This window comes from Labrus bergylta, chromosome 8 (genome assembly GCF_963930695.1).
Source record: "Labrus bergylta chromosome 8, fLabBer1.1, whole genome shotgun sequence".
Lineage (NCBI taxonomy): Eukaryota > Metazoa > Chordata > Actinopteri > Labriformes > Labridae > Labrus > Labrus bergylta.
In genome coordinates this window covers 8,791,958-8,817,672 of record NC_089202.1, presented here as the reverse complement: position 1 = coordinate 8,817,672, position 25,715 = coordinate 8,791,958, and the positions used below count along the sequence as shown (strand labels likewise).

Below are 25,715 nucleotides of genomic sequence, written 5' to 3'. Positions count from 1 at the left end.
CGGACCTGTCGTGCGGGGTGGCGCCGCGGAGTGTGTTTGGCGTAGGGCGAGATGTTGTTTTGTTGTGGCGATCAGCTGAATGTGGCATCGCTGTTCAGCCTGACACAACGGTGGGAAGCACCCAGAGCCCCCCTGGCTCCCCCTGCGCTCAAACGCAGGCAGCGACAGCAGCTCTATCCGGCACAGCGCAATCCAGGAAATGCGGACTTCTGGCCCTTTCGCTTCGGGATAAATGGCTGCAGCGCACACACTGAAGAAAGCTGGTAAATATTAACTCTCACATCAGTGCCTGTTTATTAGTTAGTTTAGGTTGTGTCAGTATGGGTGTCAAATTGAAATTGTGAAGTTCCGCGCAGGACCGTGCTTTCACATTAAGAGTGTGACATGAAGTTGGGCAGTGTCGTCATGTGTCAAAATCAAACGTGATGAAAAAGCTGAGGATGTGCTTCATGCAGACTTCAGCAGCGGTCAGATCAGAGGGATCAGACTGGTCCATAAACGCGCGTCTAGGAGTCGCGCCGGGGGCGCTGCACTGCACGCGTCCAGCTGACAGCATATGCTTCATCATGTTCTTCCATTCACCCCGTTTGTCCTATATAATAAACCGAGCGAGGAGAGCAACAGTGCGCGAGGACGCACGCAGGCTACGCACAAGTTTAAGATTCACGATGAACTCCTTTGCGACGGGCTACACCTACACGCGGGAGATTTTTTTTAGCAGATGACATCATACTTTTAGTAGCCTACACAGTTAATCGGGGTTTATGTGATAAAGAGGTAAAGATGACCCCCACAGGTTTATTTTGGCAACTCTTCTCTGTTTCTGTTATGGTGTTTCACATTATGCAGCATAAGGGCAGTATTATTGTGGTAATGGATGTTATCTGACATGTCTTTCTATTTGAAAGTTTCCTTAAAAGTATTTTTTTACAATGAATATGCTGAACAGAGTGACAAGTCAACTCTACAAGTAAATATATCTATCTATCTATCTATCTATCTATCTATCTCTGTCTGTCATAGTCATTGCTCTCTGTGTATCTCATGGCAGTTTAGCAGGAAGTGAAGTGTGTTTCTCTCTGCAGATGAAGACCTCAGTGGCAGCTGTCTGCCCTGAAGGGAGGTGCTGCAGAAAAAATATTTTTTTAACATTATTGGAGGTCAAGTGTGTCTGTCCTCAATGCAATGTGTCCATCCAACCCAGCCATGCTGCAGTGTCCTTCTCCTCTCTGTGTATCTGTCGTCCTGTAACTTCCAGCACATGCAGGACAGAGTAAAGTGTCAGAGCATGGTGGTGAAAGGGGAACGAGTGGAGAGTGGCCAATATGCAATTATTTCTTATTGAATCAGCACAAAGTGGCAGCCTTACAGGGCTCCACTCCGCTCTGGATCAAGACCACTTGTGGTGCTGGCTGGAGAAAGGCGCTAGCTCAGCAGGCACCCAAGGAGAGCCCTGCTCCAATTTCTTTACAAATTTCCAAGATTGTTTCACTTCATGAAGTTTTTGATGATTGAAAAAAAATCTGGGCTTTAGGGATACTGCCATTTAAGGTTTTAACACAGGGATAAAAGCTGTGAGTCAGACACACTTTGATGTTTTTCTACCATTGTAACTTGGATGAAGTGTTAGAGGGTGGCTTGTTCATAATAATTACCATGCTTTAAAGCTGGAAGTGAATGTGCTATATATTCTGTGTAGCTGTATGACCTGTTTTCATAGAATTCAACTGTTCAGCAGTGCCAGTCTATTACAGAAAGCTTTTGGTATTCACTATCATAGCTGTAGACTTGTGCAATCAGTTTATTCAGGGTCAGTAAAAACGTAACTGTCTGTAAGTACTAACACTGATTACTGAAGGCCTCAGTCAGTTACTCAGACAGGTGTGTGTGTGTGTGTGTGTGTGTGTGTGTGTGTGTGTGTGTGTGTGTGTGTGTGTGTGTGTGTGTGTGTGTGTGTGTGTGTGTGTGTGTGTGTGTGTGTGTGTGTGTGTGTGTGTGTGTGTGTGTGTGTGTGTGTGTGTGTGTCTGTGTCTGTGTCTCCTCCTGGCACAAGCAACACACCACATGGAGAAGCCCAGATCTCTGCCAATTGACACTGAGCTGTATAGTTTTTTCACACACACACACACAAACACACACACACACACACCTGCCATACCATCCCCTCTCCATCTCACACAGAGTCAGCCTTGCAGGTGGCAACGTGTTGATTTAAATGCATGAAATGCTCTTGGCGGGGACAGGATCATGTGGAGTTCCTGCTCAGACCTTCAGACACACTTCCCCTTCAGATAACAAGGTTTGATAATGCAGGCCAAAACAGGGCAAAGGATCATGGGATGATCCGCAGAGTCAGAGTGACAGGTGAGCCTCAACCCTTGATGTGAAACACGGAGGTGTTACACGGATGCTGTGCTGCCTGTAGAGCTGCTGAAAAAGTGAACAAGTGTGTTAGCTGGCAGTCTGTTCTGCTTCACACATGACTGCATGCTCGACAAATTACACTAAGTGTAAAGGTAATGGCATGTATGAGCATGTTTAAGTGTGGTTGCACGTATGAAGGATATCATTGTTAGCAGTGGCCTTCAAGGAAATACACACACACACACGCACACACACACGCTGTAAAATCCTGGTGACTGGTGGACACAACCTTTTCATGTCCCTGCTCTGCTCATTAATCCTGCTCTCTGAAGCACTGAGAATAATAGACCCACTGTAGTGCTGAAGACCACAGCACACCAGGAACAAGACCTTATATACACAAACCCACGCACACACACTCATAAAATGCAAAATGGAGGCCAGGAGTGCCAGCCTGGCAACTTAACAAATGCCCCACTGGCCTAATAATTGTAATGCATGCAGTTGTGATGAAGAGATCATTTATCTTCTGTTATTTTATCTGTGGTCTGGTCTGCAGCCCGGAGCTCTGATTCTGTATTATTTTCATCAGTTTGTGTGTGTGTGTGTGTGTGTGTGTGTGTGTGTGTGTGTGTGTGTGTGTGTGTGTGTGTGTGTGTGTGTGTGTGTGTGTGTGTGTGTGTGTGTGTGTGTGTGTGTGTGTGTGTGTGTGTGTGTGTGTGTGTGTGTGGCCTCAACTCAACCTCTGGCCCAGACCAGTGTGTTTACCGCCCGTTCTTCAAATGAAGATGGAATTTCCTTTTGTGTGCCAAGGGGAAGTAAGAGCGTGTTGCTCTGTAATGTGACTGTGTTATTGGGACTGAGGTGTGTGCATGTGTGTAACTGAGTTTGTCGTGTATGTGTTTTTGTGTTTCTCTGGTATGTGTGTGTGTTTTTAATTTTGTAGTGAGTCTGTTGTGTACGTGTCGATCTGCAGTGTGTGTGAGTGTGTTAGATGGTCTGTCCAGCATGTGTTAGTGAGTATACTATATTATAGTGTGTGTGTGTGTGTGTGTGTGTGTGTGTGTGTTAGTGAGTTTGTAGTGTGTGTGATCCTGTGTGAGTGAGCCTGTAGTGGGTGTGTTACTGTGGCTGTAGTAGTCTCAGGTGTATGTGTGATGTGTTTTTGAATGTTGTTGTGTAGTTTGTGAGTCCGTAGTGTATGTGTGTTAGTGAGTCTGACGAGTGTTTGTTAGGATGTGTAGTATGTTTGTTGGTAAATCACTGGTGTGTCAGTATTGATGTCATTGTAGTGCATTTGTGCTAAGGTGTTAGCTTGTGTATTTATCTGTAGTGTTTGTGTGTTAATGCAACAGTGTGGTTTTACAGTGCTATATGTGTGAGTTAAGCAGGGCAGGTGTTACAGTCAGAGTGGTTACTCTTTCAAACTCTCCCTTCATACAAGTTAATCATTGGCTTCCTCTGCACAGTTAGCTTGTGGTATGTAGAGGTTCTTTTTCTGTCTGTGATGGATAGAAGTTCAATAAACATCCCAACATCGTTTCTGGCCATGTTGTTCTGTCATCCTGAGAAGTTTAGCCGTTTTGGTTCCTCTCCTCTGTAAATGTCCTGATCATTCTTGTTTACTTCTTGTATCAACAGTAGGGACATTGTTGTGCAGGTGTTCACTTTCCACAGTGGCCGGTGTTGTGTAACAGTGATTGTTGCAGTGTGCTTCGTCACTGCTTTACCACCACAGGTATGTCTGGAGGCATGTCTGCCAGTATGTCATTGTTAAGGATTGTGTAACGCTGGGAGAAGCTGGTGACTACATGGAAACACTGATAACACACGTATTAGCTTATCAAACATACACTGATATTGAGATCTGGCTGCAGCAGCTTTCAGGAAGGATTCTGTTTGGTTTTTAGCTCAAGTAGCACGCCTTGAGTGTGTATTGATCGATGACACAGGCGAAGTGTTGTGTTACATGTCTAGATATCTCCACCTCTTCTTAATTTCTCCCTCTCTCTCTGGGTCTCAGGACGCCCTCTGACCACACCCCTGAGCTCACACAGCATCTGCACTGATCACTATAATCTCCAGGTGTCTGTTTACATGAGTCTTTGCTGATTAACTAACTGCAAAGATAACTTTCTGCTTAACCTCTGTACATCAAATTGTAGAAACAGTGCTTTTCGGTTAGTTGTACATTTTTAGTCAGAGTAGTTTTGAACAATCATATATCAGCAGGCTGTGTATCAGATGTTTCCTACTGTATATGTTGGAAAAAAAACAGTCTGTGAAAAGAAACCCACAGGCTGTAATCTGACAACAATGTATTTGTCGATATAAACAGATATTTGCTTACAAGTGCAGCCAAGAATCGGTTACATCAAAAATATCAATTTGAGCAAACAAACTGCTTGACACTTTTTCACAAAAGCCAATCACAACATTTAGATTTCTTAACTTCCTGGAATGCATCTCAAGTGATTGATCCTGCCCTCCATTCAACAAACAAGCAACAAACAGTACTTTTCTTCTCCTATTGCGGACAGGGTTGACAAAGCTTACATTTTGACTTTTTTTACAAATCTACAACATGATGTTGTTTTGGGAAACTTAAGACACGTCAGTTTCGAGTAAATCACAAGAGAATTGGTGTCTCTTTTTTGGGTTCATAACACTGAAGTTAGCCAGAGTGAAGCCTCGGTGTTACTTACTATTTACAGTTAAACTGAGACTTATTAGAAATACATGAACAGATGCTCCTTCAGTGGGGTGTAATGAACCAAAAGAAATGATCTGCAGGGGGGAAAATAGCTACTCTTTTGATCTGAACAGGGTTGCTCCTCAAGTGGACTGTAAACAATGCAGCACACAGAACAGGAAGTCTTGGCTGGAAGTTAAACGCTAACTGTTTTCTACAACCCAAAAGTTGAGCAGCCTTCCCAGAGGCATGTATCATCGTCAGATGATAGTTTGGGTTTCTGAGATTGCGCTCTGCTTTACTTTCTCCCCAATTTATTTTTAAGAATCTACACTTTTCCCTTCTTTTTCTACTCCTCATTTAAACAAATATTTTTAATATTTATTACTTCTTTGTCCTGTTTGTTCATCTCTTTTCAACACCCTTGTTCCCCCTCTCCTCTTGTTTTCATCTCCTCTCCAATCATGTGTTTCCTCATGTTTGTTCTCCCCCTCTTCTGCACCTTCTTTACTCTTCCTCTTCTATCATCTTTTCTTTTGCTGCCTGCTTGTGTTTCTTCTTATCTCATATTTTATTTCCTATACTCTTGTCTCTCTCTCTCTATACCTCTTTCCTCCACTCATTAGTCACTTTTCTGTTATCTTCTATCCTGTCCTATCCTTCTCCATTTGTTTATCCCCCTCTCACCTCATTTTCCCTTTTCTCCTCTGGTTTGTCTCTCTTCTCCTCTCTCTTTCCTCCTTTCTTTTGGAGGCTTGTTCTGGGTGTGTAAGTCGCCCCTGCAGTATCAGAGTGAGTAAGGATTGGAGGGATTTCTGCTCTGCAGGAGGGTCAGAGTGCTTTGTGAAAAAATACTTCCAACCCTGATGCAGATCTCCTGAGTAAATCAAGGCCGCTGGTGATTCTCCAACACGACCCTCTCCTAACATGCCACTGTCACAGAAGTAGAGTGTGACTCTTACATCCTCTCCTTCAGTTGTACTCTCTATAGACCCTGTGAAACCTGCAATGGAAAACTTATGGGTTTGGCTTTTTTTCCCCCTGTGGTTTACCATTTTCATGTTGGTCTGTGAGTGTGCTGCATTTGTTTTTTCCCACATAGTCCCTGAAGGTGCGCTGTGCCCTGACATTGTCAGGTAAGGTCATATAAAAAACACCTCGTTTTAGATGCTGTTAATTATGCAGGAGCGTGGTCGTCTGCCATCACCACGGAAGGTCATTTGGTCTCACCCCACTAAAGGGCAGAAAACTCTACAGATTTTGTTGTCTTTGCATGCTGTGTAAGAGTAGAAGTGGTAGTTTTTGTTGTGGTTTTGCATTGCTAGGTGTGACATCTTGTTTGAGGTCACAACTGACCAAAATACTGCAGGTTTTGTTTTATATGCGATGTCAGTCCTGCAAGCAAAGGTGTATTTAGACACGATGGGTTTCTGTACACTGTGTAGGTATGTCTGTATGTTTATATATGTTTTGTGAATGTTTATGTGAGCAGTGTTTTTGCTGATGCCTCCATATCGCAGCCTCAGAGCGAAGGCGTCTGTTTCACCTAATTGAAGGTCAATATTTATGTGAGCATTCCTACAAACAACTTTTCAGACTTGGTCTAGACAGAACACAGGTTTCCACTGTGTTACTATATAACCAGAGAACCCGTCATATTCTAGTCTAGCATTACCAAGCTATATTTCCACACTACAGAACATTTGTACTGTGCTAAAGCAGAGAGATTCATCACATGCCAACATATTTCTGCAAAACATGCCAAGAAAGATTTCAGCTGAGAACACAAACCAGTTCCTTCCCCATTCAGATACTAATCTTAATGTTAAACTAAGATTGTGTTTTAAGGCCCTGACACACCAAGCAGACGGCAAAGAATTATTGGCGACGCAGGCCGACAGTGGCGTCGCCTCACGTCGCCTCACGTCTCGGCCAAAAAGTTGCACTAGAACACATCGCAAAGACTACAGCCGACGGCCAACCACCACGTACATTCTGCACATACGCAAGATGAAAAAACTCCATGCCAGCAGGCTGTTGTTATGATACGAGAAGACCATTTTCACACCTCTGTCGCACACCACTCATATTATATAGGTAGCCTACTAATCGAGAATAATGTCTGATAAAAAGTTGAAAATGACTATGGCGTTGTCATTCCTTTGCCTTTTAGTGGTAAAAGAAAAAAAGAGGCGGAGGCGACCAAAAAGGAGAAACCACACTAATGGGTGAAAGCATGGATACTACATGCTCAAGGGCTTTATCCAAACCTGTGTCGAGAGCTGGAGATAAATGAAACCTCCAAAAAGCCAATCGGAGAGATTCCTCTCACCGACCGCCGACGCCTATTCAACATGTTGGCCGACGGGGGCCGACAGGTAGCGACGGACCAGACACTGCAAAAACTAGATCTCCTTGGTGTGTCAGGGCCTTTAGGGACCAGTAGAGACAGAAGTAAAATAGAAGTTACACTATGTATTAGGGCCTTAAAAAATGGCAATGTTCCAACCTTTCTTTGTATAATGAAGCCAACCTTTCTTTCAAAAAAATGCTAGTGTGTGTGCTGAAACCCAAGCCAGGGTCAATCACAACACAACTCATAATAGTGAAAACAGTTTAATTTTGATGATGCTCTGCAAACAGAGATCCCAACACAAAATCAGCCAGAGTAACTGCGTCAATAAACATGGGGGGAAAAAAGACCTTTGGTCTTGCGGCCACATGTTTACACTGCTGCTGGAGAGGATAAGTCTGTGTGTTTTTAACACCTTTCGAGGAGGCAAAGGATGGATGAGATGGGATAGATTGTTGGTGAAGCTGAGGACATGAAGGCAATTAGTAGAGGCAAACACATTTCAGTTCTTCGCATGAGATCCATCCATCACTTTATATACTGTACAATAGGTACAGAATCACAGAGTAACTCACATTGTAGTACAATCCAAAAAACACAATATCTGGACCATGAAAATGATATTGCATATAAAAATTGATATTTTTCAAGTATGAGTGTAACAATATGTATAATCCTCAAGAACCGCCACAGTTCAGTGCGTGCAGTTATACAAGGAGTACTTCTGAATCGAGAAAAAAAGCCAATCATAACTCACATGCAGTTTCCATACCCCAATACAGGTGTTAACAATGATTGTGACTGACTGCCAACTGCTATTAAATAACAAGCGCAATATAAGACGCAAACACGAAGAGAAGAGTAATGTAGCCAGTTGACCTAGCGACCCAAGAAGACCTGCCATTTTCTTTAAATCAGTTTTGTGGAGAAATTCAGGTCCCCAGTGTTTTCAAAGGTACGTCATTGAAAACATTTCAAACATGCTCAGGAATATTTGAAAGCATAAACAAGAGGTGCTAATCACTGGAGCTAGTCTAAAAAATAAAGCGTTTGATTTTGACAAATAAAGATTGATTGCATAGTTAAGGACCCAGGCTTTAAGTATTTATTAAAAGTGGTCAAACCTTGTTACACTGTCCCATCCCGCGTGCACATAATCCACGATTTAGGTGATTGTGCTGGGCGAACCTAGGTGAAACGCGGTGTTCACGCACAATAAAAATATAGTAAAGTTATTTTCAGTGTGCCATGGACTTCTGATTCTGATTGTTTTTCCGCTATTTGGCCCTTGCCATTACTTGCATACAGGAGCAGTGATTGAGCACCTTTGAAAGGGTGCAATTAAACCTCACAGGTTTATAATAAATATTACACATTGCTCTTGGACATACATTAACATACATTTATTGGCCAGACTGTAACTTGTATTGTCAGTTTCAGAATATATATGAGAAGTCTAGAAATATGCATGTAGGCCTTTGTGTTACAGTTTTCCTGTTGTATCAAACTCTTATCGAACCGTGACCCCATAAAAAAGACGAACTGAACCTTGACTTCTGTGTAACTTTACACTCCTAATTGCAAAACAATCGTATAATAATACATATAAGAATATAAGGTGCACCCAAAACAGAAAGTGCAAGATTAATCTTTTAATCACTGTGATTTAAAGTCAGTTTCATGTCTTATCATGCTGTATCTCTTAATGTATTTTTACTGTTGTCTGACTATATCCCGCTGTCAGCTTCTTCTCTGAAAAATTAACTTCTGTTCATATTAACCTCATCCATGTCATAAGCACCACAGTGAGAAGTCTGTGGTGATGCAGTCAAATCAACAGGGAAATTGATTTAGAGAGATTTATTTTTAATTAAAATATCAATTTTGGCATCAGCCATTTGATAATTGTATCACACGCATGAGGACGATGATTTATTGCAATGTCTATATTTTGTCTCTCGCACCCATACTTTACGAGTGGGGTCATGTGATCTGCAGCTCATCTCAGTACGTACTGAACTAAAGGCACACAAGACATGAGTTTAAACTGGGAAGTTAGCTAATTAGATTAGTAGTAAGAGTAGTTCCTGAATCAGTACAATATTTTGAATACTGCTTAAAATATAGTATCAGCAAGTAGGATCGTCAAATCACCATAAAGGCTATGATTTTGAAGATATGGTTGCAATGTTTTGGGGAAAAGGATATTGTTTGGTTTACGAAGCGCTCCCCCTGTCTGAGAGTGTCCAACAATTCCTATTATGTAATCCAGCTGTCCTCAACAACCTGAAACAGTCAGCAGTCCCTGTGTTTACACCCAGGTAGTCCCCCACCTCCTCCCTGTTCTCCTGCCCTGCAGCGTCAGCACATTGCGAGGAAGCAACCCCAGCTTAGTCACTGCAGGCTGGGACCTTTAATCTACACTCTGCAGCAGCTCGAATATGCCTAATGGTGTTGTCCTCTGAGGACCCTCCCTCTTGTCCTGATGTCAGCTGACAGATCACTGGGCTGGTGGAGACACTGGTTGTTGGGTGATGCTGCTTCTGGTGAATCCCCAACTGCAGAGCGGAGGCCATATTTTTACGCTGAGAACCTCTGGGAGACCATGGGCTACCCGGCTTTGAGAACGAGACCAGCTGAGAAGACGCAAGCACCATCTCTCTTTTTTTATTTTTCACAAAGGGAGGCTGGAAAAGTTTGTGCATAGCTATCTCAGAAGCTGATTAGGATTCTTTAGGAGTACAGTTGCTGTAGCAGCGGGGCTGAGTTTATACTCACTGCTCCTGCGAGGGTGTCCATTACTGTGGGAGTGCCTGAATTACACAGAAGAGGAAGATGAGGAGAAACCCTTGTGAGAGTTTTGGAGCGAGACAAGGCGAGGTGAAGGGTTTGGAGAGGAGAAATCAATTTGTCTTATAGCAAAAGATTAGATGCACACAAATACATTGCTGAAGGGGTATGATGCCGTATATACAACTACATGACTTCAAAACTCTATTTTAAAGGCTGTAAATCTTGAGTTCATTTCTTGAGATAAATTCTTAAGGAATTTTTTTTGTCAGAGTGGAAGCGTAGTGTTTCTTTGTAAGCCTTTGAGATTGATCTTCTCTTGGGTCTTGTGAGAGTGAGCTGTCCCTGTTTCTAAACCAGCAGCAGTCTTTGTCTCGCACATCATACTTTGGTGTTTTGGTGTGAATGCTTGCTCATGTTGTCATCAGCATTACAGACACACAAGTCATAGATGAGGTGACCTATCAATGGCTTTCAGTGTTTCCCTTAGGTTTACAGCTTTTTTTTTTTGAGGGGGGGGGGGGCGGGGGGGATGCGGGCAGGCAGACGCTGACACAAACACTTAAAGGAATCTTGGTGTTCATGCGTTACTTTTAATGACAGCTGTCCTGTTCTATCGGAAAGGTATCCTTAAATTACTTCTTTCCCTGATTTCCGACTCTATCCACTATCCTATCTCTACAATAAAGGCAAAAGAAGCCCAAGAATAAAAAAAAAAAAAAAAAAGATGGCGAGGTGGGGGGTTGGGGTGTTGGGGGGGGCGGGCCTAATATAATGGTAGGGGAAACACTGTCTTTGGTGTAGCTGCAAGACTGCATGAAGGCATGTTCTTCTGGACTTAATGTTCACATATTTCCTTCTTTTGTCAGCAAAAAAGAAACACTCAGAAGCTGCAAGTTGGCTTTGCAGAGTATAAGGGTTTCATCCCATCAATCTGTGTAATCCACTGTTTATTGCTTCTCTGTATAACTACGGCCTTATCAGATTATTTCTCAGTGCAGTTTGTCATGGTGAACATTGTGTTTGATTGTGTTCTAGCCCTCGTCGGCCAAGTCTCTACTTTTCTGCTCGGTGTGTCAGCAAACAAGGCCGAATGAAGGCTGTGAAAAATGTTTTCTCAGTAAAGCCTGACTAGGCCTTTAATCTGAGGCTGATATTTGTTGATGGACTTTCTTTTATTCTCTATCTATGGTCAGTTACCTTTAGCTGTGCTAGCAGCGTGTATCTTTGGATGGTTGTGTGGTTCTTTCAGTCGTCTGCAGTCTTGGGTTAAATAACTATTTCTGACTTGAGGTCCGCAAAATAGTAGTCAAATCTTAGACTTGTCATGTGATGTGACTGTACTTCTTGGGATACACGAAGAACTATTGCAGTGTGCACATATCTGCAGTTCAGCATGTTTAACTCTCTACCTGCTGTTGTAACACACGTTTATTTGACTTCTCCTTAAAGGGATACTTCACTCATTTGCATTAAGTTTCATATCATTAGAAACCTGGTAGTATTTTTGAATGGTCGTGCACCCCGCCCTCATTTTCCCCTGAGATGGGAAATCTTGGTATTTCTAAATCTGAAAAGGATCTTCCAGTGACGCAAAATTAAGATTAAGATTAAGATTTTTGCGTCACTGGAAGCTGTTGCGGTTAGCAGGGGTGAAACTACAACGCTAGTTCCTCATACTTTCGACCACTGAAGCTACAGACCAATCACAGATCAGTGGGTGGGAACTCACGCCCAGAATCGAAACTTAACGTCCGCCATATTGCTTGGAAGCTATGCTAACAGGCTCTATGGAGAAAGTTGATAATGGGGAAAAAATATAAATATAGCAGCGAGACGGATTTTCTAAGATCAATTCTGGAAGAAATCTCTGAATCAGTTAAGGAAACGACCTTATGTGTTGAGGTAAATATGTCTGTAAATGTTTTTATTACTATATTTCTACTGTATATATTGGAGAAACTGTAACGATCGAATTTCCCTCTGGGATTAATAAAGTATTTCTGATTCTGAACTAGAGCACCTTAGTGGGAGTGGCCTGCAGTGCTGTGCATTCTGGGATTTGGTGTCTTTCATCAACATGAGCCAAAAAGACACTTTATGCCTTTTCCCGGCCAAAAAGGCACCAACTTCAATATGTATTTCACATTTCTACTACATATATGACCCAATGTCAGTACAGATTCATGTTTCAACAGGTGAAGTATCCCTTTAAGCCAAAATGATTTCAAAAGCAGAGGTTTGGGTTTTTTTTCACAACAAGATCTCTGTCATTCCTTGACTATCAACCTTACAGTTGATACCAAATTGTTAGCATGCTAAATTGATGAACATGATTGGCTTTGAGAAAGTTTGCATACTGGCATTAGCATCTAGCTTAATAGAAACTCTACCTACGTGAACTTCTTGCACTAAACGTTATTAAAATGTTTATGTTTCAGATGCATGATACGATTCAGTATAACTTTCTGTTGAAACTATTACACACCTGCATTTCACTGGATTTTCTCAGTGATTCATTGTAATGTTCAAGGTACATTACAAACTCAACACGGTTTCAAACAGGTGTATAATGTTCTTGTTTTGCTAAAAACTGAACTTTTAAACCAATGAAAGTTTATGTTGATGTCTGAGTGAAGGCAGGACTTGTCATTCATCCGCTCAGCCTATGTGCAATGACGTACTTTCAAACTAAAACCCAGTTGAGTCTTGCCAGACCACAATGAGCAGAGGAAAAACAGTGGGCTGACAAGACCGGCTCTGCCAAGACTGCCTCATGGGATTTTCCTGTGTTTGTGACACTTTGGTAGGTGCCAGTGTGTGTGTGTAGGTGTGTGTACATGCTTGTTAGGGCATTTGTATGCCTATGTGTGGTCATTTAAACCCAGGAAAATTTCACTGGGTCCTGATCTTCAAATTTACAATCCATAACTGTTCCTCTTTCACTTTGCCCCCCCCCCCCCCAAAAAAAATGTTTTATTTGTATATCTAATGGTATGCACTGTTTTCTCCAGTCAGACTCCTTTGTCAGTGAAAGTTATAGCCGCTAGTCCCCAGATTAGATGTTCTCTATCGTTCAATTTGATTTCCTCGCTCACTGCAGGGCAGCAACATATCATTTGTTTATATTTGTTGGTTCAGCCTTATGACTTCCTCATCTGCTGTGTAAGTGGTCTATAAACACATTTCTACTCTTCCAAAAGTTCTCGTTTGTCTGTTGTGGGTGTTCCTGATATCTGGCCAGCTCTAGCTTTTTCATGTCTTCATCCCTTCCCATGGGTAAAAGATAGATTGATTGCAAGTTTGCATTCATCCTCAAAGTTAAACATTTGCTGAAAATCTGCTATTAATATTTCAATGACCACCTTTTTTTGTCTGTTTTGCTGAGTAAAAATTTTATAATTACTGTTATTTCCCTTTGATTGACTGTAATCAAATATATTGTTATGCCGCTCAGCAGACCCTGTCAGTGAACTCCTCTGAATGTAGGTCTACAATGACTTGATTGTTAGCCATACATATCGCCCAGGTCTCACTCACCGGTCAGTTCTTGAAATAAGTGATTCACTTCTTGGGATTTGTTGATTATATCACTTATTGTGTGATTGTGTATCCACTGCAGGTTAGAAACGGTGAATAAGCTAGTCTAGGTCTGTTCAACTGTAACAAACTCCCTGTATTTAAACACATCATGCAGTCCATATTGAAAAAGAGAAAATTACAGTTGCATGTGAGCAGATTTTGTCACATTGGCTGAGGGGCCTAGCTGGTGTCAGATTTTAACCATTTAGGGTTTTTCTTTATTGGATTTGTAGCATTTTTTTAAGGGTTCACAATTAAAGTGGTGTCGCATCATTGGTTTCTCAGAAGTATATTTTCCATATTAAGATGTGACTACACTTTCATTATAACATTTAGATTTTTGAGACCTTGCTTTGTGTCATCTAAAGAATTGTTGCTTTTCAAAAAGCAGAATGTAAAAGTGGCACACTGAGTTGGCAATTAGGGATAAGTTGAACAGAAACACCAATATCTGTCATTTATAATGAAATAACGATTACATTTTTCTTGATTAAAAGTATCCATTAACCGTTGTTGATAAGCTACTCAATAGCGCCTTGCTGAGATTGCTGTTTCCAAAGGTCCAAACAGGTTACTTCCAATCAGAACTAATAATTGAAGCTAAGTTTCATCATGACAATTTCAACAGATAACTGTTAATCAAAGAATTCCACTGAGATTGCAGTGTTATCTGGTGTTATCTGGTGTTATCGTGTCATGAAAGCTATCCTAGTAAACATTCTCAGAGATTCACATTCTCTGTATGTTGTGTGTTTATGCATACAAAGTGGGAGCCTGTCTGAGGGCATGTTCAGAGGCAGACTTCAACTTGTATTGGATGACAAATCAGCCGTTGGTAACCAGGCTAGAACTAACAGAAAATCAATGGATCCATACAACCTTTCCTACATCAATCCAGTGTCTCACTTCCCTGCTCTCATTGTCTTTCTCTCACTCATACTCTTGTTTTCACGCTGCAGTGTGCTTCTTTGTAAACTCTCTTCCGTAATCTCTCTTCTCAGGACTGTTTTTTTTTTTTTTTTGTTCCAAATAATCAGGCTCATAGGCGGGAAGATGCAGCTCTGAAGACGAGCAGCTTGTTGGGTGTGGAGGGGAGGGAGTTGGCGAGCCGGCGTTTTGGAGTCAGGTTTCCCCTAACCAGATCTTTATGAGTTGATGACTGCTGGAGGAATGCATGTTAATTCCCCTAATGCCAGTCATGTGACTTTCAGGGCGTGCTACCCTCCAGAGCAATGTGAGCGGTCTGGGTGGTCAGGGGGAGAGAGAAATGACTCTCCATACAGTGTGAGTGTGTCATTGTTATATACAGTATGCAGACTATGATTTGGTCTCAGTCTGAAGCTGTGTGTATTTGCAGGAATATGTTATTGTACCATGCTAGCAGGACTGTGTGGCTGTGTGTTGCCTTCCCTCATGGCCAGACTAGACTGAACCTTTACCAAAATTAGTTCAGCAAGTGACACATTTCTGTCTGTCTGTGAACACGTAGTGTAGTTGATTTGTAGTAGAGGCTGGGTCCAACTTGCTGAAACATGAAGGTATGTGTTTTAACCTTGTAACAAAATGTTTTTTTGTTGTAACAAAATACTTCCATTTACTTGATGTATTTGTATTAGGTGTAAAAGAAAATGATGGCAGTGTGTGCCTGCTAGCTGCTGGTGCTTAGTTGCTATAGCACTCATACAGGTATTGACACACAGCTTGACATCTTCTCACATCTCATTCTGGACCTTTAGTTTACAGTGCAGTCAGGCTCTGTTTTTGACAACTGTTACTGTAAAGATAAGTCAAGCACAGATTGCTGACATAGCATGTTCAGCCTCATTAACCCTTCAGTGAATCATCATTACAAACATATTTGGACATACTTGGACGTACTGTACAACCTGAAAGAAGAAGTAAGAAAAAGTTTGGAGTGCTCTGAAGGTCAAACAAAGTGTGATGAAGGGTGTCGGCAACACAGAGATTTAAAGGAGAACAAAAAAAAAATCAACATCATTTATATGCTATTTTAATAATCCAGGCTGTGTTAACAGCTGATTATGCCAACGGAAGCATTTGTTCAGTCATTGAAATAACATCCTGGTTTTAGATAACTGATCATCTGTGAGTCATCAGCTGCAATTTTCTTGAGAAGGAAATAAACATTTTCTTGTGTTTCCTACTGTAAAGCACTTAAATGTTTAGTTCAAATAATCAGCTATTTATTTATATTGAGGAAAATGTATTAAACACATTGTCATTATTCATTTAAGTGACTTTTCTTTGGGGGGAGTGGATACTTATGGATAATCCAAATGAACCAGGATTTTGGTTCTTAAAAGAGAAAATAATGCTTTTCATGAGCATTCTGAAAGCATTTTATTCCTCCCCATACTTTTTGAATTGAGGCAAAAGTCTTAGAAGACCAAACTACCAGCAGGACCAGACACTGACTGAGAAAATATGTTTGGTTGCACTTGAATCAACCCTTTAATGATGTATGCCAGGGAGATGTTCAGGACATTAGGACTGAGGGGATTAAAAGATTAGGCTCGCTAATAAAAGTACAGCAACAAAAACAGAGGAACAAATGTCTGTCATGATTCAACGTATATAATTACTTCAAGAAATCACAAAACCCTGCAGTGTATGCTTGCAGTAAAAACCTCAAATGCAATTTCTGATTGACATGTCTTCACAATTATGCATAGATTCAGCAATTCACAGCTCCACACATACTCAGATTTGGTTAGGGACTGTTTTTGCTGCACTTGATTGTTGTGTGTGATTTCTGAGCTGTCTAACTTCGCCTCAGGCTGCAGTCTGGAGATAGAGAGGCTGCACACTGCGTACACATCAGATAGCTTTTTATAACATTGTCTCATTTGGCAGATGGAGTCCCTACTGTAGGCAGGAGCCACGTACTGAGAAGAAGAAATGACCGTACACAAGAGCTTCATGTCCCTGTGTGTCTCTTCCTCTCTCCTACGCATCTGCACATGCTATTTTTCTGCTCTATTTTGTTGTTCTCAGTCTCACACTCCTTCCCTTTCTCTGTCCCTGACACACACACCTCAACTTTGAGAGGAAAAAAAACACATAAACAGAAGGGCTAGGGCACATGGTGCTTGTGTTTGTGGATTGGGTTTGAAGTGCAGCTGACAAGGCGTTGATGCGTCAGGAGAGTCTCTGTTGACAGGCTGCTAATGCAGCGTGGCACGGGCAGAATGGGTAGCAGTGGCACACAGAGGAGGAGGAGGGAGAGTAAACTGTAAACCAACTCTTAGGCTGAATGGAGTTGTTTGTCACTGCGGGTAGCAATTACTCAGACCGGCCCAGCTTTCAGTTAACTCCCATATCAGAAGGGTGCCCCCCTTTGCCAGGCGGAGAGAGGAGGGCTGTTGACACATTCTGCGGCCTGATCCTCGTGTTTGAACACACTCAGGCTGAGCTTCCACCTGTTGACTCTCCCCCCCGTGTCTGTGTTTGTGCAGGCAGCGCTCAGCTTCATCCCTAACAGCTTGAATTAAAATAGTCACAGGTTACTGAGATTTGCAGATAAGGAATGGCACCAGCCGGTCATGCTCATTGCTACAGCAGGGCTTTTGTAGCTGCTGCAGCTGCAGAACGAGGAAGTACAACAGGCTGTCCCAGCACTGGGAAGGAGTCCACATGGGTGACTTCATAGAAAAAAGATAATCCTAAAAGTTGGCTAATTGATTTTTGGATTGAAAGATGGCTTGAATTGGCAATCCATAAATGCACAGCAAATTATTTCTGATCAGCATTGAGAAGCCCATCTTTTAATCCTTGTGAAAAAACATTAAAATAATTAATTGATATCTTTGTCTCCTTTTAACTTTCCCCGCCAAACAAGATTTAAATTTAGTTTCTGAAAAAGAGTGAAAGGTCCCTCCGGTACCTTTCACTCTTTTTCAGCCGATCAAGTGTAAAGTCAGCCCCCAATGAGGTCTCTATTATCTTGCCTTAACTGAAGATGTTGATCGTATCTCAGGTATGCCACATTCTGATGACAGAGGGTGCAAATATAAAGCAGCCGTCTGTGAACGGCTGCAGTAAGCTGCGTGGGAGAATTTGCACTGTGATCTTGACATCCACGCATCAGTGAAACTTGTGGGTGCAGGGAGGACACAGCTTTTAAAAATGTCAGTTCCTCTTTCTATATTTATCTGCTCTAGCTCCCCACTTTGACTTGTCACTCTTTTTATTTTATTTGCACTTCACTCATGCAGCATTTTGAAGTTCGGTGTCGAGCTGTCAGGAGGCAGATGACGCTCAGTATCTTGTTTCATTTTTGTTACAGTGACTCTGTCTGAATGCTGCTGTCCCTTAACGAAGCTGTTTGTTTCATGTCAATAAATTATTTTGCCTTTGAAGCAGTAAATCAAACCTGAGGCTTAAGACTGAGAAAAAAAATGGTATTGCATAGTAACTGGGCTTTCACTAGTGGCGCAAATTGCTAATGATATATCAGCTCTATAAATGGTATCACTTACCAAGCAGCTACTTTTCATAATCACTCACTACCCATAGAATCCCTGCAGGAGACACGGTTTTCAGTTAGAATTGTTCATAATATACACAAAGTTTGCTTTGCCACATATACAAGCAGTAGTTCTTATTAATGCTTCAGCAGCACAGAAAAGGAAAAGATAAGGAGTGTGTGTAGCAAGGCGTGAGTAAAGATTTAATAGTAAAAAAAAATTGGATGCAAAGAAGGATTGTGTATTTCTGGGTGACTCAAGGAAATAGAGAGAAATCGTGGCAGAAACAAGACAAAAGGAGAGAGATGCTGAGAGAAACAGAAGGTGGTCAGTCTCTCAGTGTTTTACAGGATCAGATAACATATCTGCTGAGGATACTTATTGATTGGCATTAACAAAAGACTGGCACGCTCGACTCCATTAGCAAGCTGGTTGGTTGCACGACAAAAAAAGCTTTCTATTTACTGTATTACATCTTTGTGTGTTTCTGTATGTTTGGGAAAATACTGTTGCATGGAAATACGGTATATCTGAGTATAAATTCCAAGATTTTAGAATGTGTAACTTTTGTGTTTGAAGGCTTGTGACATGGCACCATTGCACTCGGTGGTTGAACCTAAATCTTACCAGACTGTGTTTAGTAGAAAATACAAAGAATAGTACAAAGTATAGGTTACTATTTTTTTTATATAAAACCTTACCATAATTATATTTTTGTTATGATAATCAGTAGTTTGTATCCAGATCAAGTTATTGTATTGCAGGCCTTTTTAAACTGTCTGTCATTAATCAGAAGGTGTTATAAAGGGGCGGTTGTGGCTCATTGGTAGAGTCAATAAATCGGAAGGTTTGGGTTTTGATCCCCAACTCCTGCATTCAATTGACTCTCACTGCTACGCCAGCAGCGGGTGAATGGAGTAATACTGATTGGCAGTTGGGCACTTCATGGAGCAGCCTCTGCCATCAATATGACAGTGTGAATATGGTGTGAATGGGTGATGTAACATGTAGCATAAAAGTGCTTTGAGTAATCAGAGGAGTAGAGAATCGCTATACAAGTCTATGTGATTGATTGATTCAGCATCTTAATTTAGGACTTTAGCATGCCAGTGTTTGCTAATGAGCACCTTAAACAAAATACAGCTGGACTGATGGGAGTGTCATTTAAAAGATTCTGGTCATTACCAAAAGAGTTGGTCATCACAAGAGAACAAAGAATAACAAAGCATCAACACGTTTATCCTTTGGATCACAAGATGTCTTGAAATTTTGAATCCATCAGGTAGTGGTTGAAATATTTGAGTCATCACAAAGAGGTTGACAAACAACAATTTCACGAAAGCCATGCTGCTTTCATGGCTAAACGAAAGGTATAAAAGTGGCTCTAAAATATATAATGTTGTGGCTGTACCATCGGGATCAAAAAGCCTTCATTTAATGTGGAGGTGGTGAGTGTACTGATGAAAAAGCCATATCCACTCAAGTCATGTCTGGATTTAGAGTTTTGACATGTTTTATCCTAAAGCCCAACCCAAACCCCAACTTTTTTTGTTTCTAAATAAACACAAACAGGTACAGTAATATTGAGCCATAGTGGCGTTTATACTCTCGGTGGGCTTCCTCTTAAAAATGGATTTTGTTTCTATCACAACACCACAGCCATAAGGACAGAGGATGGTCAGTTTACTGGAAAGCCACACGTCTGAAATAATCTACCCTTGGAACAGAGAGAACCCTCTCTGAATACTCCCAAATCTGCCAGTTTCACCGCTTGTGTCTGCACTTTATGGGGTGAAAGTCCAAAAATATGCCAGCTGTATGGCTGTCTGTAAATGTGCAAACCACTCATTTGGTCTAAATTATAGTCTTTGGCTTTTCCAAAGCAACATGAAGAGTCTTATGAAGCATGATGTTTGCATTTTAGGTGTTACTTGCTTTTGCATATCATTGCATAGATGTGTGTGTGTGTGTGTGTGTTGTATTAAGTGAAACAGCCTCATGTGACCGTACCACAGGGGAGGGCTTGTTTCCATTTACTGTAAGTGAGAGCAGCTTTGCATAAAGACCGGTGGGTTGCATATGGTTATCTTTTGTTATTATCTGTTCTGAAAGTTTGCTTTTACACCTTCACAATGGTTGCCCTTTGCATTTTCAACCCAGTCTTCAAAATATGTCACTCTCTGTTGCCACTCTCAGAGTGGTTGAACCGCCTCTGAGCTCTCTCTAACCAGACTGTGCGTCTGCAGGGTGGTCCCCGGCCCTGCTAATCGTTACGTCTGTGTAGAGCAACTTTCCTGTCAATCATCGCCACAGTGCCACTTTTGTTCCCAGGCCTCTGACCCCCCCCCCCCCCCCCCCCCCATCCACCTTCCCGTCAGAAGCCCTCAGTCTGAGGAACAGAAGACAAAGGGATGATGGATGAGTGAAGGTCCCTCACAGGGAAGTACAGTATAGAAGGTGTGTGCTGTAAAGGGTGACAATGAGTACATTCAGATGAACACAATGCAGAGCCTGGGCCAGTGAAGGCAGCCTGCTAGCAGCATCAGGCCAGCACAGTCCCCTACGGTGTTCAGCCAGCAGCCGCACAGAGCTAGAGGTAATCACCAAGTGCTGAACAACACTGCTATTGACTGGGAGAAAATAAAATGAGAGAGGAAACGCTGTGAGGAGACAGTATATCGGGGAAGCACAGGGAAAAGGAGACAGAAACAAAAACAAGGGATCCAAGACAGAGAGTAAATCAGCAGGTGTTTGTAAGATGAAGTTCAAAAGAAATAAACAAAAAGAAATAAAGCAAACCTGTCTGTTAGAGTTGGATGTTTTGGTACATCAGTGATGAAAAGCTTGAGTCAAATCACTGAACTTCCGTCTTTAAAGCTGCATTGTATTCAGAAACACCATGATAGACTGAATTTATGTTATTTTTTAAGTCTGTTGGGTATTTTGCTTTTTTTTTAACATGTCTGAAGTAAATTTCAATTTCAGACTTGAAAAATGGCCCTCAAGTGTTGATTCAGGGTTTGTGCCAGATGTTGAATTATCTGCAAACATTCCTCTCTAAAAAAACGAAATAATTAGATGATATAACTGTTAAATCACCTAATAAAGCACTTTTGCGCTATTGTCCTCCAAAAATCAATTTTTCTCAGACTCTGTCCTGTGTCAGTCACAGGTCACCAGGAGGGTCTTCTAGCATAGCTGCTAAATTGTTTGACAGTTCTTAGCTGGTTTTGGTAAGGAGTCCTTCAGTAATCCTCTTTAGAGGCTCATTGTTTCCCTCTTCAATAAAAGGCTTTTAATAAAGGCAAGAATAATGAATGAATAGAGCAATTTCAAATTAGATGTCAGTATTTATTTGACCCTCTGTGGAGGGGACAGCTTAACTGCTAGCTGATCCATTGATCATTTGAGCTCACGAGCAGAATTACTTCACCAAGTTAAATAATGTAGAAAATAATGTTAAAAAGTAGAAAATATTGTGATGTGATGTGAAACACTGCGACAGTAGTCAGATAAAGATATATTAATAAGATAAAATAATAAAACATTAGACTCAAGTAGTGAGATAGATGAGAAGTAACAAATAGTGGAAGCTTCACGTTGAAACACTAAATCTAATTCAACTCAGACGATGAGTCCAATAGAGCACATAAAGAGAAATAATCGAGCAATAAGAGGATAAACATCTCTTGATCTTGCATGTCATCTGTCTGAGTCCCACTCGTCCTCCACGTGTTGCCGGCCTGTGAAGACCTATTTAAACTATCTCTGCTGGTCAGACACTAAGCCATCCTCTTGTTCTGTGTGCCGGCTCGTCGCTGTGTGAACATGTTTATTTTAGAGTGTGTGACTCACACTTCCTGCGCTCTGCCAATGAGGCAGAGCTGTATGGAACGGCATGGGCTCCGTTCATTCTTAATTCTCTCTCTCTGTCTCTCTCTCTCTATCGCTCCCTCTCATCTGTTGCATCGCTGATAGGACCAGCCGGACTTCTGCGTAATGCAGGCTTTGCTTGAATGGATGCCACTCTGGCGTTCATTATAAAGATGCAGCGCACTGACACTTAAGCTGGAAGTAGAGGGTTTACAAAAAGAGACATTTTCATTAGATATAGGGTTTTTTCACTAAAGAAAAATGCTTTATTGGCTGCAACAATTCGATGACTTTGCTGACAATAAGGTAAGAATTTAGAGGAATAGCCAGGGCCAGAGTTCTTTCGCAATTGTCATCTTTTCTTATCCGCAATTTGCATCCAATACTGGATGCTTACTACTTTGATAAACCTGTAACTCTGTAGGTGCACTTGTCTCCCTATCCTGTTGCAGCAGAAATGTAAAAAATGTGACAATTTGATTCCTTTACTGTGAAGAGGATGGTGTGTGGACATTTTACGAGATGTTCCTCATGCTACGGGAGTACGAGTCGTTTTGAGATTCTTCTAGCAAACACATCTCCCTCCTCCTCCCCTCTTACAGTCATACAGTGTCTTCCTCTCTCAGAAGCTTTTTTTTTTTACCTCACCCATCTTCTCTCTCTCTCTCTCTCTCTCTCTCTCTCTCCTTCTCCCTCTCTCAGCAACACACCCACTCAAACAGTCATATCCGCTCACTCTCTGGCTCTCCCTGCTTGTCTTGCAGTGCCTGTAAAGCATCTCTGAGGGGAAGACCAGACTGCTCTGTCAGGTAATCCAAACTGAGCCTGTCTCTCTCTCTCTCTCGCTCTCTCTCGCTCTCTCTCCTTCTCTCTCTCTCTCTTCGATGTCTGTGCCCCCTCATCCCCTGTCTTCAACTTTTCTTTAAATCCATCTTTGTCTCCTCTTCTCTCTTCTGTCTTCCCTGTTTTCTTTCCCTACAGTGACTTGATTTTTACTTTCTTTTACTTGTCAGCTATGATACATTACTTTTACTTTAGCTGCTTCTCCAATTGTGTGGACTTTTGTTTATTCATCTGATACTTTCATGGCAAATGTCTTATTTGATACTTTGATAAAACCTTGCACCCTGAAGTAATTTTGGTAAGTTATTAGACTCAAGCCTGTGTCTTATGTGAACGTAAAAAGTTGGTTTTACTGGTTTAAGGTCAACTTCCCTGAAACTTTTATCGCATGTCAAATGTTGTCACTGTATAGAGATAAGGATGCTAAGATTAATTTCTACCGATTTTATTTAGTAGGATAGAGTCGCATCAGAGCAAGGAAGATTTTAACTTGACTGTTTGTTCCTTTTTTTATGTTCAAATCTGAACCAATGTCCGAAGTAATTATAAAAGGATGGTTTCCATTCATGAAGATCCTGTTGAAATAATGGAAACAAGCACCCTGCACCTTTGTAGTATATACTGTTAAAACTCTGAGCGCAATCTTCTCCTGACACTAAGTTGTGCATTCCTCGGCTTCTCGATGCCACTCGTGTTTGATTAAAAGACGCTATTGACCTGCGGTTCACTGGTCTGTGTTTAATCAAAGTGAACACAGCAACGGTTGTGATCTGCCAATCTCATCAAAGCCCTGTGAAATCCCTCTCAACACCCTCTCGACTCAGTGGAGCAGGGATTCCCGAAGATGCATCCCTCACAGAGCTGAGAGGCTGAGTGAGTGAGGGCACTGGTATGAGGTGGTATTTCCACAGACGGCGTCCTCCTTAGCGTGCTGCTTCTTCTCCTCCTGCTGATGCTTGCCTCTTTTGTTCTTTCCTCTGCGCTTTCTTCCTGTGGTTCTGTGAATGGTTGGTGTGACTCCCTAGGATTTTGGGTTTCAGTTTGATTGACAGTGTTTCATTTTTGCATTGGTTTTCCATTTACCTTATAGTTCAGGAATGCTGCAGACTGTCTTTTACAGTATCGAATGTTGTGTTGCGTCAGTGACAATATGTGCTTTGTGATCCAGCTTTAAAAGGAAATTCTGCATGTATTTGTCTGATGTGGTGTATGTCAGCTATCACCCAAACAGGTTTTAATGTCAAAAGTTATGCCAGCTAGGCAATACATGCAGAAGCCAAACATTTTCCCTCCTTACTTCCTGCTGCCAGTATGCGTATGTAGTCAGAAAGGATGCTGGGAGATAAATTTAGACCTCCAGCTCCCTCTCCATCTGCCATTGCTCAGAGTAGGCTGGTTTCCATGGGAACCAGCACCGGGCTACTGCCAGTAACAGAGAAAGGGGAGAGAGAGGGATATGTGTGTGTGTGTGTGTGTGTGTGTGTGTGTGTGCGCTTGAGTCAGTTTGTGTGTTTTGAGGAGAGGTATGACAGCAGATATTTTAAAACCACTTTGGAGGGTTTATGTGTTCTCAGGGCATGAGGTAATTTAATGTTAAGCTCATATTTTCCTCCGTCATTACTGGCTGCATGAACACGTTGGGGTATTGATGAGGAAATAACCACAAACTCTGCCAGCCGCACACTCCCCGTGCATGATGATGAAGTTTTTACTGTAAATGCAAAGCTCCTGGCTGCTTGCTGAGCAGGAGGTGAGCTAAATGTTTGCTTTATTGCAATTAGTGTTTATAAATCTTCTGGAGATTCACAGAGATGATGAAAAGTGTGTGTGTGCAGGGATGTGTGTGAGTTTTGTTAAGGATGCTGAGTATCTTCTGGGTGTCAGGGCTCCCTTGGGTACCTGCATCAGAGCCTGTTTCTGCTGACAATGCCTCTTTTCATGTTCACATACAAACACATCTCTGTTCACACATTTCTCACTCTTCCTCTCTGTGGACAAGTCGGTAAACACTTTTAAGGCACAGAAATCCGAAATCGGTTCACGCAACAAGTCACAGCATACTCCATAAGACTGTTTCGAGAATTATTGGTCAATGGATCATTTTGGACAGGTAATGGCGAACCATTGGGGAGGATGAAAGTTTTTCATTTAGCAAATTGGTGCTGTGTTTAGCTTTGTGGTTCTGATCTAAACCTACAATCAAAGAAAGTTAAAGCAAACAAAAAAAAGGTGCATCAGTGGCTTCCTGCTTTCACCTCAGCCTAAAAATAGAGCATGGTAAACAACAGACCTTCCCCGACCTCATCAAAAAGGTTACAAAGATTGACATATCCTGTGTGTTGGCTTTACAAGTAGTCTTATCCTTTGAATATATTTCTCTGTATAGTGAATGAGCTAATGGTTCAAGTGTTGAATGTGAGAGGTGCCGTTGATAGCATACGTCATGCTTGTGGAATGAGGATGATGAAAGAGGAAAACCCCTCATCAGAAAGCAGGAGGACCAGCTGACTGGAAGCAGAGAGGGTCACCTCTGGGCGCTGCGACTGATTTTCTGGTCAGATGTGTCAGAGTAGATTCATGGCTTATGTTTTGAGGTGGGTTTAACTATGGGGAGTGTAGTACTGTACACTGTGCACTGTACGGTCTGCGTGTTTGGCCTTTTTTAGGCTCGACTCCTGCTTTCTTCTCCCTCATCTTCCTGGCAGGGCCCTGACTCTGTGTTTCCCCTCTC

General features: G+C 41.8%; 1 protein-coding gene across 4 annotated transcripts in view; it reads left to right on the top strand.

Moving 5' to 3' along the window:
- LOC109995317 (transcription factor HIVEP3) overlaps positions 1–25,715 on the top strand; it is a 47,725-nt gene continuing 22,010 nt past the window's right edge. For 2 of the 4 annotated variants that reach the window (XM_020648976.3, XM_020648973.3), the window contains exons 1-2: positions 1–263; positions 22,906–22,950. The gene's annotated coding sequence lies outside the window, so the exon portion shown is untranslated. Of the gene's footprint in view, positions 264–22,896; positions 22,951–25,715 lie in introns of those variants that run through there. The other 2 variants (XM_020648974.3, XM_065957619.1) reach the window with 2 other exon arrangements.